Source organism: Pleurodeles waltl, chromosome 6 (assembly GCF_031143425.1).
Source record: "Pleurodeles waltl isolate 20211129_DDA chromosome 6, aPleWal1.hap1.20221129, whole genome shotgun sequence".
NCBI classification, from domain to species: domain Eukaryota; kingdom Metazoa; phylum Chordata; class Amphibia; order Caudata; family Salamandridae; genus Pleurodeles; species Pleurodeles waltl.
The window spans coordinates 1649139995-1649157725 of record NC_090445.1 but is presented as its reverse complement, the minus strand read 5'-3'; positions in this window follow the sequence as shown (position 1 = coordinate 1649157725).

Below are 17731 nucleotides of genomic sequence, written 5' to 3'. Positions count from 1 at the left end.
CAGGTAGCATTGACCGACTTCAACGTCATACTGCATAAGGAGAAACCTTTCTTAGCTGCTTGCTCCAGCCTCTTAGACTCTCTATTCGATGGAGTAGCAGGGACCGAATCAGATGCATATCGGGCAGAACAAGATGCTTGCACCACCAAGCTCTCAGGTGTTGGATGCTGAGACTAAAATTGTGGATCCCCAGGAGCAAATCTGTACCTCCTAGTCACAGTCCTGGAAATCGCTGGAGTCATGACAGGTTTCCTCCAAAAGTCTAAAATGGGCTCAGTAAGGGCATCATTAAAAGGGAGTAGGGGCTCCACAGACGTAGAGGAAGGATGGAACACCTCAGTCAAGATGTTCGTCTTCACCTCGGAAGCTGGTAATGGAAGTTCCAAGAATTCAGACGCCTTCCTTTTAACACTGTGATAAGATGCTGCCTCCTCTGAATTCGCCCGGGGATGAAAGATCCCACTCAGGAGATTTATCTAGGCCACTTGCAGGGCCCAGACCCTGAAATTCCCCCATAGGCTCAGGAATCTCCACTGTCTCCAACAGCTGTTGCTGATACTCCTGCTCTTCCATGAGCCTCAAAGCCCTCCCTTCTTGACCTCAGTCTGGCCTCCAACCGCGGTGTCCACAGGATTAGTGGACGTCTACGACACGGTTTCAAACCAGATAGACACTCTGGTGGAGGAGATCGTGGAGATATACTGCATCCCGATCGTGATCCATCTGGCGCCGGCATCTACTCCATTGGCAACATCTGGGGCGACGTCATCAGCACCGAACCAGCACCTTCAGCTAGATAGAAGGGTACAAACGGGGCCTGTTTGTACGGCGCTGGCAAACCCAGAGAGAAAGCTAATGGACCCATAGGACTAGCTGGTGCACCAGCAGGGGCCACAGCCCTGTTGAAAATGATAAACATAGCATTAAGAAACACCGCTGGATCCGCTCCTGGAGTCAGGAAGGCACAAAACCTCTGCTCATCTTGAGGCACTTGGGCCAAATACGAAGCCTGTGCCACCGGCTCCTGAGTGAACAGGTGAAAAGTGAACCGGAGGACTCGCCGGTGACTCGAAGACCTCAATCAACGATGGCACCGGAGAAGCCTGTGGACTCTGAGGCTGAGGAGTGATCGTTAGACTGACTTCCCATGCTGCCGGCGCCGTCTCGCAGGGGACCGAGACTGATCTCTGGAAGAAAGGCATCAAGAATCGTGTTGGCGCAACTTCTTATGAGATCTCGAGGACTTATGTGAGGAAGAGTCCCTCGCCTTAGATCTTCGATGACCCTTATGCCCATTCTTAGCTTTTGCCAAGACAGCTTAGCCTCCCTCCCTTTCAAGGACTTAGGGTTCATCTGCTGGCAGGATACGCACCCCTCCATGTTGTGGTCCGAGCTTAGACACCACAAGCAGTCCTAATGAGGATCTGTGACCTACATGCGACCCCCGCACTCATGACAAGGCTTAAAACCTGATTTCTTCGGTGGAGACATTGTAATTAGTACAACAAGAACACCTTCGAAACAGTAACTGTTCCAGAGGCAGGAAAAACTGTTAGCATCGAAGGTGCGGAAAAAAGGGAACGGACGCCAGCGAGGCCCTCTTCTTGCCACAATGACATCCAACAGATTCGTGTGCGGAGCCGTGCAATTGCCATGTCCTCGTAGATGTGAAGAGCTAGGAAGAAAATTTCCGTCGAATGCTGGCACATTGAGCGAATTCATAGTGCGAGGAATCCACAGGTAGCTGTATCCATCAGAAATAGCAGGTTTTTTTCACCTCAATTTCATTTTTTATTTTTTTTATTTCAGCTGTTATTTTCTGGAGGAAACCCTTGTAGGTCTACACAACCGAACACTTGCTGAATTCAGAAATGTGTTTACTTTTCAAAAACCTGTAACTGTCCGGGATCCAGCATTGCTTTCACACCTGTAGGAAAATGGCCCTTGTTTCAGTTACCCCCTCCTCCCCCACACACACTTTTTGCCTGATATTGATGCTGACTTGACAGTTTGTGCTGGGTCCCTGCTAACCAGGCTCCAGCACCAGTGTTCTTTCACTGAAAATGTACCATTGTTTCCACAATTGGCACACCCCTAGCACACAGATCCTTTGTAAAAAGGTACTAGTGGTACCAAGGGCCCTGTGGCCGGTGAAAGTCCATAAGGGCTGCAGCATGTGTTGTGCCACCCTAAGGGACCCCTCACCTAACACATGGACACTGCCATTGCAGATTGTGTGTTGGTGGGGAGAAAAAGGCAAAGTCAATATGGCATCCCCCTCAGGATGCTTCACACCTCCCCCCTCCAGGAATTGTAACACCTAGCGGTGAGCCTCAAAAGCTTAGGCTTCGTCTTACAATGTCCAGGGTACTCCAGCAAGTTGAGATGCCCAGCCCCTGGACCAAGCCCCACTTTTGACAGCAAGTCCAGAGGGATAATTAGGAGAATAAAAAAAACAAGGAGTCACCACCTCAGCCAGGACCACCCCCCTCCTTGCAGAATCCTCCATCTTGGTTTGGAGGACAGGGACCAATAGGGATAGGAATGTGCTACATTCCCCAAAGGGAGTGAGCACAAGGAGGGTGCAGCCACCCTCAGGGACGGTTGCCATTGGCTAATGCCCTCCAACACCTAAAAAAAAAAAAAAAAAACTAAATCTTGTATTTAGGGCTCCCTAAACCAAGCTAGTCAGATTCCTGATGACCTCATAAGAAGGAGGACTGCTTAGCTGAAACCCCAGCAGAGAAGGAAAGGAGACAACAACTTACTTGGCCCCAGCCCTACCGGGCTGTCTCCTGCTTCAAAGAATCTGCAGAAGAAAGGCGATGCGTCCTGCAGGTCCAGTGACCTCTGAAAAACCTCAAGAGGACTGCCTGCATCACAAAGCATCAAGAACTCCCGTGGACAGCGTCCCTGTCCAAAGAAGAAACCTCTTCTAAAGGACTCCTACCTCACTCCAGAAGAGTGAGTCCTAACCACTCTGCACACGACGCCCACGGCCCGAATGCAGGTAGCTCAACCAACTAGAGAGGATCCCCAGGCGACGGCGACCAAGTGCCCACCCTGGTTGCCCTCTCCACTGCTCCACAACACCACCTGCAGAGGGAATCCTGACCGCAATTGCCCCGGACGAAGATAACAGACGCCAAAGGACAAACTGCACCCGCTGCCCCCAAGGCTTCGGAGAACTCGACACCCAGTGCAGCAACGATCAACAGGCTGCCCTCTTCCCTGTCTGACATGTTGTGGTGTGCCCGAGACACCCCCCTGGACCTCGTTAGCAGCACCTGAGTGACCCCTGGGGTCCCCCCCCATAGTTTCATTTGAAACCTGACACCCTGTACCAGGTCGCCCCAGTGTGGCTGAGGGTGTGGGATTGGTGCCTACTTGGGGCCCCTCCAGTGCTCCTCTAATCCACCCCCCCTCCCCCCCCGGACTGCTCTACGAGCCACTGGTACTTACCTGCTGGCAGACCGAATTCCGAGTAACCAATGTCTCCACAGAAGCCCACATTCAAATTGCTCGACTTCGACCTCTGCACCTGGCCAGCCCCGTGTTGCTGGTGGTGGGTGGTTGGGGTTGACTTGAACCCCCAACGGTTGACTACCTATAAACTGGAGACTGGAACTATAAGTTGTGTACTTACCTCCAAAACTGTACTTTATTTTCTTCCCCCAGGAACTGTTCTGAAAATGCAGTGTCCACATTTAAAATAGATATTCTGTTTTCTTAAAAACTGTTACTTGGCTAAAGTGAAACAAAGTTACATTGATGTCTATGCTAAGTACTCACCTACAACAGTATTTACTTCTGAACTGAGTCTTGTGGTTCTAGTAATAAAGTATCAAATATATTTTTCTATATAAAATCCTATTGGTCTGGAGTTAGGTCACTGAGTGCGTGTTTCTTGTGTGTGTACAACAAATGCTCAACACCACTCTCTGATAAGCCTAACTGCTCAACCAACGTGCCACAGAGCATAAGTAAGATCTATTATTGCCTCTGTCAAGCCTCTGGGGAACTCCTGGACTCTGGGCACACTATATCTCACTTTGATATAGTATACACAGAACCAGCTTCCTACCAACACCCATTTCTGTCACTAACTGGAAGGAGGCTTAAAACCCCAAAAAAGTAGTAAAAATGGGGTATGCCCCAGTAAAATGCCAAAACTGTGTTGAAAAATGTGGTTTTATGATTCAAGTCTGCCGGTTCCTGAAAGCTGGGAAGATGGTTATTTTAGCACAGCAAACCCTTTGTTGATTCCATTTTCAGGGGGGAAAAACACAAGCTTACTTCTGCAGCACTTTTTTTTGCTGTTTTTTTTTTTTTTGTAAAGCAAAAAAAAAAAAACGAACGACATTTTAGCTGTAAGCTGTATTTTGGCTAATTTCTTGGTCTCCTCCAGGGGAACCCACAAACTCTGGTTACTTTTAGAAACCCTATGATGTTGGGGAAAAATGATGCAAATTTAGCATTGGTAGCTTATGTGGACAAAACGTCGTGAGGGCCTAAGGGCAAACTACCCAAAATAGCCAAAAATAAAGTCTTGGCACCGGAGGGGGAAAAGGCATGGCAGTGCAGGGGTTAACTGGTGGTCACCAAGATCCCAGAAGGTGCTTGAGAATACATGGTCACAAATGGTAAGGTTTATGCAATCTATATGTGACTCACAATGGAAAGAGTGAAATTAAAAAAACAATAATGGTCAAACCTGGCTCAGCGATTCAGTCCACAGGGAAAAGATATAACATATCGTGTTCGGACAAGAGTTCCAGTAATGTTCCAACCATCAAGTACTGAGTCGTCTGAAAATCAGATTGAATCTGTATGAGGAGTTCCTAATCCAAAATGGCATCTGTGTGTTTGATATCAACACAGTACACGCTGACGTGAGGAGCAGACTTTATAAAAGTAACACCAGTGTCCAGGATTCAGCGTCAGAATAGGTGGTGCAAGAGGAGGAAAATAGGCTCAAGCTTAATAAGCATGTTTGAATAATAACACCTAATTCTACTTACACTAAACCTTTGAGAAACCACATATTAAAATAAAATAAAAAATGTAAATTGCCAGGTTTACTCTATGGTCTTGTCTCCCGCCACCATACACCAAAAGCAGGCGCCGAGTGAGTCTCTAAAAAGGCCTTGCACTCAGGTGTCTGGTGACAGTCTCTCCAATATCTTTTCACTAACCAAATAATCGGTCAGGATCTTTACATGAAACGTCAGTGCTGCCCCAATGGGGGAGCGCGAAATCATTCAATTCGCCAATTGCCTTTAAAAGTTCAGACCCATCAATTAAGGCTACAAGGATGATTTATCAAGCAGCGTCAAACACCACATTTAGATTCCATATATGGTTGAGTTTTCGGTTGGTGGTCCGGCAACTACAGTATACAGACACACTCATCACCAAAAGTGTTATGGTGTGCAGCAGGAACAGAGACACGATCCTCCAAAGCCTTTAAATACATTTATTAGAATAACTTTGGAACAGCAGGAACACACAACCATCAGCAAAGGCACCAGCTCCAATTGTATTGTTGATAACTTTGATTCCACAGGCTGATGAATCCTAATTTCAAATTCTAGCACTAAATTAATCTGGCCCTGGTCTGAACAGTACATTAAAAGATCCTAACCATAAAAATACGGCTCCAGCCACAACAGGATAGAAAACCAATTTTAACTCATTCATTTAGGGTGAGACCAAGAAGCTTAAAACAGATCTGCTTGGTGGCAGCTGGTTATTTTCATTTTGAAACAGTGGTTCCTCTGTAATTTTAATGTAATTTGAAGAATAGATCGTGCAAACTGAGGTAGCGAATTGAATGAACATTTATTGGTTCGGGTGGCAGAACTTCTCTTCTCACTGGTAGTGCACAGGGTAAATATAACCCCCTCACATCCTAAGACCTGGACCTTGGAACATTCCATCTGGAGAATGGCCAGCTGAAGAAGGATCCTGACCTCGGACTCCTGATGGAAGGAGGGCATGCACAGGGGCTCGAGGACCCCAGAGTCCTGCTAGCTTCCAAAATATTGAACTACTCTCCAAGAGTCAAGTGGTTGGTCTTTTGTATATATGTTTCAGGGACACAAGCAGAACGTCTCCTACATGCCCATCTGACTTAAGAGAGCTAGACCCTGGAGGAGCACTTGCTAAAGACACCTGGTGCCCAGAACCCAGTCTTGAAGAGCTTGGGGCTGCAGGACTGACCAAAAAAACCTCTCCCAGCAGTCGGAGACAGTTTGAAGGTAAAATGTTCGACAGGGACAATCTGCTTACTGTATCCTACCTCCGCTCCATTACAGTCAGCCTGAAATTGTGCCTAGGTCCAAGCCCACTGCAAACTGTTGTTCCATAGTGCCTGACCTTTTCTAGGCTGTGTTTGCCACGAACCTTAAAAAAAAAAAAAAAAACATATACATGGTTTTCCTTAACCTATTTGGATAATATAAATATATTTTTGGACATTAAATTTTTCCTCTATATTACTGAATGTTGTGAATTTTGTTGAGCTGTTCTTTACTTTTAAATTGGTATCATCACTTGAGCATAGCACACTTTTCTCGGGATTACCTACTGCTTTTCCTTGCTACCAGGAGCGAAGCATAGCATCTATCTTAACTGTGTTTTGGTCTAATCGAAATGGATTTATTGAGTTGGCAGGTGTACCTCATTCAAATATTTATGAACACATTACCTACCTTCAGTAACGCTCTTTCAGGTGGTTAAATTAACTGCAGATTCCTCAACTTAGGATACTCCAAGCGCCAGACTGGACCTGGAAAATCGATCTGGAAAACTCAGCAATAGTCCTGCACATAGCTAAGTGGCACAGTGTAGCTCTGCGTTGGCTCATTACCTCCCTAGAAGTTAAGAGTGAAGCAGCTCCTAAACGCCACCTCTGTGTGCTGTCATTCTTGCTTGCCCTCTCACACAAAGCATGAAATAATTAGTGGAACCAGTGTGCTGACCTGTAAACTGATTCCTTTTTAGATCTCAAAGAGGCCACTCTACAGGATGAGGGGGCAGTAAGAAATATGCAATTAGATGCAGTATCTACCAGGAAGATCATTGATGCAAAACCAAAGCAGTAAACCACGATGTAGACACAAAACATAGGTGCACCAAAGGATTAAGGGTTACAGAGAACTCAAGAGGCCCAGACAAATATCACCATGCAGCATCGACTCTGAGCCCCCACAAAGCAAGCCAGACCCCAACAGCAGAAGAAAATCTATTCATGCAGTTGATGCCCATGCACATTGCCAAATAAGCCAGGAGTCTCTACAACTCATGACTCAAAAGACTTCTTCAAACAGAAACAAGTTGTACATGTACAAGACCAACACTGGATGGCAGGAGTATGCACAGCAAGTATATCTACAGCTACACATGCCATGAACAGTGTGTGATCAAGGATAAGTAAGTTTTTCCTTCTGAAGGATACTTCTAACCTTAGATTCATCACATTACAATGGATAACAAAGCAGTAATTTACCAAGGGGAGCCGTCTGAGGAGTGGGTTTTGAACAAGAAGTTCTGCAGTACCACTTGGGTAAAAGTTCTTTCCCAACAGATTTGGTTATCAATGCAGAACTCTGTCACAGCCTGGAAGATATCATAGCTGTACACTCCACATGCCAATGTAGTGGTAGCAGCCTTCACTCTGCTGGAATAGACTTTCAGATCTTCTGTGGGCTGTTTTTGGCTAGTGCATAGATCTTAATGCAGAAAACTATTCACCTTGACAAGGTCCTCTTCTGCAGTCTTTCCTTTCTTTGTCTCTGACAGGCTTACAAAAGGCTGACCATCCACATGGTTTCTTGGCATAATCAATGTAAACGCTTAAATGACTGAGGGACCAGCCCATGAATCCTCTCCTTCCCTTTTGAGGGGTGAAGAATGCTAGCAGGGCGGTGGATTGCTCAATGTGAAAAGGAGTTACAACTTTAGGCAACTGGAGGCAAGAATGCCTACAGTCCTCAGTGCCAGTTTGCCTGGAAAAAAGGTGGTACCAAGAGTGCCAGGAGTTTACTCATGCAATGAGCTGAAAAGATAACAATAATGAAGACAGTCTTTAAAGTCAGACGCAATGAGTAAGTGTGCATTGACTCGAAGGGTGCACACATCAAAAACTTCAATACCAAGTTAAGGTCTCTCTGTGCCGTCACAAACAGTTTGGGAGGAAACATATTGAACCTGTAATAATGAAAATGTCACTTACCCAGTGTACATCTGTTCGTGGCATCAGTCGCTGTAGATTCGCATGTTTTGCATAGCTCGCCATCTGGTGTTGGGCCGGAGTGTTACAAGTTGTTTTTCTTCGAAGAAGTCTTTCGAGTCACGGGACCGAGTGACTCCTCCTTTTGTCTCCATTGCGCATGGGCGTCGACTCCATCTTCGATTGTTTTTCCCCGCAGAGGGTGAGGTAGGAGTTGAATTGTAGTAATAGTGCCCATGCAATGGAGTGACTAAGTATGTACCTATTTAAGGTTGAGATGATACATATACAAATAGTTGAAGGTAACTTCCAAACTGCTACAGGCTCCCGGGGAGGCGGGTGGGCACATGCAAATCTACAGCGACTGATGCCACGAACAGATGTACACTGGGTAAGTGACATTTTCAGTTCGATGGCATCTGTCGCTGTAGATACGCATGTTTTGCATAGACTAGTAAGCAGTTATCTCCCCAAAAGCGGTGGCTCAGCCTGTAGGAGTGGAAGTAGTTTGAAATAATGTTCTTAATACGGCTTGACCTACTGTGGCTTGTTGTGCGGATAACACATTTACACAGTAGTGCTTGGTGAATGTGTGAGGCGTAGACCATGTGGCTGCCTTACATATTTCTTGCATTGGGATGTTTCCTAGAAAGGCCATGGTAGCACCTTTCTTTCTGGTTGAGTGTGCCCTTGGTGTAATGGGCAGCTGTCGTTTAGCTTTAAGGTAGCAGATTTGGATGCATTTAACTATCCATCTGGCTATACCTTGTTTTGATATTGGGTTGCCTGCATGAGGTTTTTGAAATGCAATAAATAGTTGTTTAGTCTTTCTGATGTTCTTTGTTCTGTCAATGTAATACATTAATGCTCTTTTGACATCTAATGTATGTAGTGCCCTTTCAGCTACGGTATCTGGCTGTGGAAAGAACACTGGAAGTTCCACTGTTTGATTTAGATGGAACGGTGAAATAACCTTTGGCAAAAATTTAGGATTAGTCCTTAGGACGACCTTATTCTTGTGTAGTTGTATAAAAGGTTCTTGTATTGTAAACCCCTGAATCTCGCTTACTCTTCTTAGGGAAGTAATGGCGATGAGAAATGCAACCTTCCAGGTTAGGAACTGTATTTCGCAGGAGTGCATGGGTTCAAAAGGTGGACCCATAAGTCTAGTTAGGACAACATTTAGGTTCCATGAAGGAACAGGTGGTGTTCTTGGTGGTATAATTCTCCTAAGGCCCTCCATGAATGCTTTAATGACTGGTATCTTATATAGGGAAGTTGAATAGGTAGTCTGCAGGTATGCAGATATTGCTGCAAGGTGTATTTTAATGGAAGAGAAAGCCAGGTTAGATTTTTGTAAGTGAAGCAAGTAACCCACTACATGTTCTGGAGTTGTGTGTAATGGTTGTATTTGATTAATATGGCAGTAGCAAACAAACCTCTTCCATTTACTTGCATAGCAGTGCCTGGTGGATGGCCCTCTGGCTTGCTTTATGACTTCCATACATTCTTGGGTAAGTTGTAAGTGCCCGAATTCTAGGACCTCAGGAGCCAGATTGCTAGATTCAGCGATGCTGGATCTGGGTGTCTGATCTTTTGGTTGTGTTGTGTCAACAGATCTGGCCTGTTGGGCAATTTGATGTAGGGTACTACTGATAGGTCTAGCAGCGTTGTGTACCAGGGTTGCCTTGCCCAAGTTGGTGCTATTAGTATGAGTTTGAGTTTATTTTGACTGAGTTTGTTTACTAGGTAAGGAAGGAGAGGGAGAGGAGGAAAAGCGTAAGCAAATATCCCTGACCAGTTCATCCATAGGGCATTGCCTTGGGACTGTTTGTGTGGGTATCTGGATGCGAAGTTTTGTCATTTTGCGTTCTCCTTCGTCGCAAACAAGTCTATTTGAGGTGTTCCCCAGAGTTTGAAATAGGTGTTCAGAATTTGGGGGTGAATTTCCCATTCGTGGACCTGTTGGTGATCTCGAGAGAGGTTGTCTGCGAGTTGATTTTGGATCCCTGGTATAAATTGTGCTATTAGGCGAATTTGGTTGTGAATTGCCCAACGCCAAATTTTTGGTGCTAGCAGGCTTAACTGCGTGGAGTGTGTCCCCCCCTTGCTTGTTTAGATAATACATTGTTGTCATGTTGTCTGTCTTGACGAGAATGTATTTGTGAACTATTATTGGTTGGAAAGCTTTTAGTGCTTGAAAAACTGCTAGAAGTTCTAGGTGATTTATATGCAGTTTTGTTTGATGTACGTTCCATTGTCCTTGTATGCTGTGTTGATCGAGGTGTGCTCCCCACCCTGTCATGGAAGCATCTGTTGTTATTATGTATTGTGGCACTGGGTCTTGGAAAGGCCGCCCTTTGTTTAAATTTATGTTGTTCCACCACAGAAGCGAGAGGTAAGTTTGGCGGTCTATTAACACCAGATCTAGAAGATGACCCTGTGCTTGAGACCACTGTGATGCTAGGCACTGTTGTAAGGGCCTCATGTGCAGTCTTGCGTTTGGGACAATGGCTATGCATGAAGACATCATGCCTAGGAGTTGTAATATCATCTTTGCTTGTATCTTTTGTGTTGGATACATGCGTTGTATGATGGTGTTGAAATTTTGAATTCTTTGGGGACTTGGAATGGCTACTCCTTTTGTTGTGTCTATTATGGCTCCTAGGTATTGTTGTACCTTGCACGGCAGAATGTTGGATTTCGTGAAGTTGACGGTGAACCCTAGTTTGAAGAGGGTTTGTATGATCTGATTTGTGTGATTTGAGCACTCTATTAACGAATGGGCCTTGATTAGCCAGTCGTCTAGATATGGGAACACATGTATTTGCTGCCTTCTGATGTGTGCAGCGACTACCGCTAGACATTTGGTAAAGACTCTTGGTGCGGTTGTTAATCCGAAAGGCAGTACCTTGAATTGGTAATGTATTCCTTTGAATAGAAACCTTAGGTATTTCCTGTGCGATGGGTGTATTGGTATATGGAAATACGCGTCCTTGAGGTCTAAAGTTGACATGTAGTCGTGTAGTTTTAGCAATGGTAATACTTCTTGTAGTGTGACCATGTGAAAGTGGTCTGATTTGATGAATGTGTTCACTATTCTGAGGTCTAGGATTGGTCTCAGCGTTTTGTCCTTCTTTGGTATCAGAAAGTACAGTGAGTAAACTCCTGTGTTTATTTGTGTGTTTGGCACTAATTCAATTGCATTCTTTTGCAATAGTGCCTGCACTTCTATCTCCAGGAGATTGGAATGATGTTTTGTCAAATTTTGTGCTTTTGGTGGTATGTTTGGAGGGAATTGTAGAAATTCTATGCAATAACCATGTTGGATAATTGCTAGAACCCAAGTGTCTGTAGTGATTTCCTCCCATGCTTTGTAATAATGACTTATTCTTCCCCCCACTGGTGTTGTGTGGAGGGGGTAAGTGACATGTGAGTCACTGCTTAGTAGTAGGGGTTTTGGGGCTTTGAAATTTTCCTCTATTCCTAGGGAATTGCCCTCCTCTATATTGTCCCCGAAAACCTCCTCTGTACTGTCCCTGGTAACTGGACGGTGTTGCCTGTGAGGTGCTGGCTTGTGTGCTCTGACCCCGAAACCCCCCTCTAAAGGGTGTTTTACGGAATGTGCTGTAATTCCCTCTGCTCTGCGGGGAGTAGAGTGCGCCCATGGCTTTAGCAGTGTCCGTGTCTTTGAGTTTCTCAATCGCTGTGTCCACTTCTGGACCGAACAGTTCTTTTTCGTTAAAAGGCATATTGAGAACTGCTTGCTGAATCTCTAGTTTAAATCCAGACGTTCGGAGCCATGCATGCCTTCTGATAGTTACAGATGTATTAATTGTCCGTGCAGCTGTATCTGCAGCGTCCATGGAGGAGCGGATTTGGTTGTTGGAAATGGTCTGTCCCTCCTCAACCACTTGTTTTGCCCTATTTTGTAGGTCCTTGGGCAGATGGTCAATGAGATGTTGCATCTCATCCCAATGGGCTCTGTCATAGCGCGCAAGTAGTGCCTGGGAGTTAGCGATGCGCCACTGGTTTGCAGCTTGTGCTGCGACTCTTTTACCAGCTGCATCGAACTTGCGGCTTTCTTTATCTGGGGGTGGTGCATCTCCAGATGTGTTGGAGTTGGCCCTTTTCCTAGCTGCTCCTACAACGACAGAGTCTGGTGGCAGCTGTGTAGTAGTGAAAGCCGGGTCTGTAGGAGGCGCCTTATACTTTTTTTCCACTCTTGGTGTGATTGCCCTACTTTTGACCGGCTCCTTAAAGATTTCTTTTGCGTGCCGGAGCATACCAGGGAGCATAGGCAGGCTTTGGTAGGAGCTGTGGGTGGAGGAGAGTGTGTTGAATAAAAAGTCATCCTCGACCTGTTCTGAGTGAAGGCTTACATTGTGAAATTGTGCTGCTCTAGCCACCACTTGAGAATACGCAGTGCTGTCCTCTGGTGGAGATGGCTTCGTAGGGTATGCCTCCGGACTGTTATCTGACACTGGGGCGTCGTATAAGTCCCATGCGTCTTGATCTTGGTCACCCTGGCTCATGGTGGTGTGAGCTGGGGAATGTGATGGAGTTTGTGCTGGTGAGACGTTAATCACAGGTGGAGGAGAGGGTGGTGGGGTAACTTTTTTCACCACTTTTGTTTGTGGTGTTTGTTCAGTTTGGAACTCCAATCTTCTAATAGGGGGAAGGGTGCTACATCCGTTGAGTGTAGTTCTTCCTCAAACCTATGCTTTTGCATTTGGGAGGTTAGCGAGTGCTCTTCTGTATAAGAGCCTGAAACTGGGTCCGTTGCAGTTTGTTTTGGCACCGAAACCCTGTCTGCATCTTTTTTCGGCTCCGAGGTGACTTTTTTCTTTTTCGGGGCCGAAACCTCTCGGCGTCGATCTTCTTTGGTGCCACTGTCTCGGCGTCGAGCAGTGTCTACACCGGTATCTCGGTGTCGATGCTTGCCTCCAGCACTTTCTCGGTCCCGAGAAGGCTGCGTGCCGGTGTCTCGACCGGAGTCGGACGATCTCGGCACTGTTTGGGCCTTTTTCGGTGCCGACGGTCGGTCACCGAATTTATGGGTCGAGCCATGGCCTGGTGGCAGTGGCGTCCCCTGGGCCTTGTAAATCTTCTTCTGAGTGGTTTTCGACGTCTTACTCACGGTTTGTGTATCGTCGAATCCTTCGGAGTCCAATTCTTGGATCGAAAAGGTTCCCTCCTCTTCTTGTTCCTCGAACTCCCGGTGGGCTGTCGGCGCGGACGCCATCTGAAGTTTTCTGGCTCGACGGTCTCGGAGAGTTTTTCGGGACCGGAACGCACGACAGGCCTCGCAGGTGTCTTCACTGTGCTCAGGTGACAGGCACAGGTTGCAGACCAAGTGTTGGTCTGTATAGGGGTATTTATTGTGGCATTTGGGACAGAAACGGAACGGGGTCCGTTCCATCGGCGTTCTTCTGCACGCGGTCGGGCCGACCAGGCCCCGACGGGGTATCGAAAAAATTACCCCAAAGGGCACCGGAGCTCTTCGATCTTAGACGCGGTGTTGAATCTAACTACGCCGACCCCGAACGCAACAATACCGACGAAAATCTTCCGAAATTAGCTATCTTTCCGTTCCGAAACTCGGGGCGACAGGAACACGTCCGAACCCGATGGCGGAAAAAAAACAATTGAAGATGGAGTCGACGCCAATGCGCAATGGAGACAAAAGGAGGAGTCACTCGGTCCCGTGACTCGAAAGACTTCTTCGAAGAAAAGCAACTTGTAACACTCCGGCCCAACACCAGGTGGCGAGCTATGCAAAACATGCGTATCTACAGCGACAGATGCCATCGAACATTGCATTACAAAAGGTGATTTAAACAAAACAGTTGCTCTGGCAAATACAGAAATGGCGAATGGGCTGACAACCTTCAATACTGCCCACGGTAAGACCTTGCTGGGCCAAAGACAGAAAGAGCAGGATAAGACATTTTAGCTTTAAAGGGTTTGTCTCGCAAACTCAATACCAGGCCACAAATTTGTTCCAATTTGGAGCCACAAGAATGACTTGGGCTCAGTCACTCCTGATCTTTTCAGAACTCAGGGGAAGAGGGGCAGGAACAAGTACAGGAGTCCCAGTGAGTACAGGAGTCCCTTGTTCCATTTCACCTGGTACACATCTAGCAAATGTCTTTGAGGTTTTATCCATTGGAGTTTCTTCAGACACTGCCCTTTTGACAGAGGTTCTCTCATGTCAGAAAATGCCCTGTGTTACCTCAGGGAGTAGCTTCCATTTGTAAGCTGCCAGGGGCCACCTGCTTCAGCTTGTGTCCCCTGGCATTCAAGGATCCCACCAGGTGGTCTGCGACTAGGGAAATGTCCCAGTGCTGCAGCCCAAAGCAAGAACCACAGCGCCACCTGGCACAGGTCCCAGGACCCCCATACTGCCCTGCTTGCAGCAGTACCACGTGGTAGTGTTGTCTGTGTGAACCTGCACCAGCCTCTCCTAGGACAGTGGGAAAGATTTCAATTCCAGACAGATAACCCCAACTCTGACAAACTAATATGGAGCCAGGCTTCGTCAGAGACCAGTCCCCCTGACCTTCAAACCAGCAGTGTTTCATCAGTTACCACTGCTGGCTCAGGATGGGGGAGGGGGAGGATTCCATTGGCAGGGCCAAACGCAGTACAAGCACCACAACTGAAGATCGATGTCATCCGGATTTCAAGAGAGATGACTCCAGTCATATTCCCTTGGTGCTGGGCCCACTGGATTAGCAAATTACATTGCAGAGTCCAAACGTACCACGTGGAATAGTGGACCAGGGAGATGCAGGAGGCTGTGGCCAAGATGCCTCGTTGATGGTGAATTAAGTCAATTTTCGAACGACCAAGGTTATGGAGACAAGGTCACAGCTAGATAAAAACCACTACTGAATAGTGGATTTGGGCAAGTAGGAAAGGATTATTTATGTGACACAAACATATTGCTGAATCTTTAAAGAAAGTAACATATTAGAAGGGCATGAGTGTAAGAAGGGACTACAGACGTGACAAACTTGTTGCTTAAATTCCATGTAACATTAGCAGGGCAGGATATTGAATAAGAAAACTGTGGAAGGGACAAGGATATGCTAAAATGTAACCAAGGAAACAGGGATGAGGCGGTGTGACAAAGTGGTCATTCGAAAACAGGCATCTGTGGAAGCAGAGAAGGAGAGCCTGTGACCTGAAGAAAGGAGTCATCCTCGGTAGAGTCATGTGACAAACAGCTATTCTGCCAGATACAGGATAATTATCTTTTGACCATCATCGTAGGCGTGTTTGCCACATATATAAATTGAAGCTAAGTAATACTTCTTTGTTGGACATCAAGAAGTTTGATTATATTAATGAAGAGGCAGGCTGAAATTTAACACCACACATTACAACTATTTTCACAGAGATACAGGACATAACCTGAACGTCCTCAATTTGCTGCAGTAGAGAGCACGGTCTCTGAATATTGCCTCAATGAATGACCACCTCTGTGAAGGAGTCAGGTACAATTAAGAGGAACTGAACTGGAACCCCGAAGATGTCAAAAGGTTTGCCATCATCTGGTGGTGGTCCATGAACGACTGTGTTGAGTACACCTTCAACAGCCAGTCAGAGATACGACAAAATAGGTATCCATCACCTCTGAAGGTGGTCCCACAATATAGCCATTACCTTCATGAACACCCGAGGGGCACTGGTGAGGCTAAATGGGAGTAATGGAAATGCTTCTCTCTGACCTTGAACCTCGGGTAACATCTATGGGACTACAAAACAGGTATATGAAAATACAAGTCTGCAGGTCCAAAGAGACCATCTAAAACTACAGACTGGTCAAGATCGGACCCAATGTAAGCATTTTTATTTTAACTGGTCATTCCACAGGAAGGCATTCGGAGTTCAAATGTCCAATATAGGCTTAATCCTTCATTCTTTTTTAGCAAAATGAAACAGCGAGAGTAACAACCCTCTTCTTGGTCTCTCTCAAAGTCAGGCATCCTCTTTATAGCACCTCTGGCGACCAGTACTTGCACCTCCTGCAGCAGAATAGAGAAATGCTCCTCTGCAAACCAATCAGGTGAGGGGGAGATGTGGCACAGCAAACAGAAAATGCTGGGCATTAACTATAGTGAACGATTTTTGATGGAAACCCATCCTGGAGGAAATACTAGATCCTGCCCTCCACATGATAGGTTTGTGGTGTTAAAGGCAAACAAAAGAAGCTTGGAGGGAGATGTCTCAGCTGAGGGGAGTTGGTACTCCTGCTGATCTGTGCAATGTTTGCCAGACCAATGTTTTCAGCCTTTTAAGGACAGAGGTAACTGTTGCAGTAGTTAAGACAATTTACACTGACTGAATGCCAGCCCCCTGGAGTAGTTGCTGACTTTCTTAAAACTGATGTCGGCACTGCTTGGCGGGAGTCAACTGTCCAAGGGAAGGTATAGTGGCTCTAGTGAGCTTAAAATGGGCCAGGGCAGAACTTGTTTTTTTTCACCAAAAAGGTCAGATCTAGGAGACAGGCTTGCACATCTCTAGAAAATCCAGCGAATCGCATTCAGGCATAGCAGGGGAGCAGAATGCTGGTGCCAATTGCCCCCCCACAGGGACCGTACTATTTATGCCATCATGAATCACATACGTGGCCATGTTCTGTCCATATATTTGCTGGCCACGTCCAAGACAGTATACATATAGCAGCCCTGCAAACAGTGCATTGACCACTTTTACTACCAGACTTGACAAAGAACATTCATTGCTGCGTTTTAGTAACTTAGGAGTGCAACATCAGGCTGAAGTTGGTTCGGAATGAGACATTAGGATCAGAATCAATCCTAAGGTACCATTAGCACCAGCGTTTGCGAGTGGTAGCAGGCGCAGGTCCAGACGCTGGAATAGGTGTCTGTACCACAGTGGGTACTGGACACAGAACGGGACCTAAGGGGTCAGGTAGCATTGGACAGGTCCCTAAGGGGTCAAGGCAGCATTGGGGAAAGGGCCACTGGAAGTAACTCAACTGGCGGCACTAGCGCATCATTTGTCGCAAAGGGCATCAAAAAACTGATCAAGATTTGCAGCATGGCTTCTGTTTGCTGCAGCATCGCTACTGGCCCTAGAAACCCAGGGTGTACGTGGATCAGTTGTGGAATCTACTCTGCTTTCAGGAACTCCAGGAAAGAACTTGTGTCTTTTCTGCGGACATAGAGTGGCAGAAAAGGGGGGGGGGGGGGGGGTCTAGGCTTCAATTTCCACTTACTGGAGGGCTGCGACAATGCAACAGACCTCTTGCAAGAGCACACACGTGACCTGGAGCATGCGTGGGTCTCAAAGATATATTGAGTTTAGCAATGCACAGCTTTGCCTCCTGGTCCCGGATCACTTTTGGTTGCATGAGAGTGCACTTGCAGCACAACTTCAAGTCATGTCCTGAACCCAGACGAACAGTGTTCAGGTCCATGTTTTCTGCACTCATTACACGACACTTGAAGCCAGTAGTTTTAGAAG